Below are 817 nucleotides of genomic sequence, written 5' to 3' on the forward strand. Positions count from 1 at the left end.
CGCTGCAGCCCGACCGCCGTCGGAAGCCGCCGGAACCGAACGAAGCCCCGTCAGAAACCCTATAAAAGCCGTACCCCCAGAGCGCCCGGGGCAGTTCCGCAAAATTTTCATAAGTCTTAAACATAATCTTCGACGTAGTGCAGTTCTACACACACAGTCTTACACACCTCGCACTCGTTCATCTGCCAAACTCAACTCATACACTTAAATCTACACACTTCAATTTTTATATTAATTCCTCTCACCGGCCCGTTGCTATAAAGCATTTGTTCGGGAGATTTATACACAAAATACACGGGTTAACGACTTCACATCGGGGACAACTCCAAGATCTACTATTTCCAAAGTGCCCATCACCTGCTACATTAAGGTGATCATCCGGGCCCTTCTACTGTCAGCCAGCCAACGTTACAGAAACCATACGAACGTGTCCTGGCGAGTTACTATTGTATCGACACATTACTGCGATTACCAATCGTAAGTCCTACTGCGTATATACATCCTAGCATTTAGAATACTCACACCATAAACTATAAGAGATTTATTACCGACAATACATATTATATTTTATCTTAGTCTTACGATTATTATAATCACTTGGCAACACTTAGCAATTAAATATTTAACACTGTAGAACTATTCTAGCTTAAATACCAGTCTCAGCACCTCTTTAGTATTCGCTCATAAACCCCATATCAAGTTACAACATATCCTCTTTAAGGGCGACTTTATTAATTCTTATCCAGCATCACGTCGCGTATATCCCTTGGCTTTTCAGATCAAACTGTCTAACGAAGACCTATTATACACTACAATT

This window comes from Odontomachus brunneus, unplaced genomic scaffold (assembly GCF_010583005.1).
Source record: "Odontomachus brunneus isolate Ranch 3 - 2012 unplaced genomic scaffold, Obru_v1 Obru_scaffold_174, whole genome shotgun sequence".
Classification (NCBI taxonomy): domain Eukaryota; kingdom Metazoa; phylum Arthropoda; class Insecta; order Hymenoptera; family Formicidae; genus Odontomachus; species Odontomachus brunneus.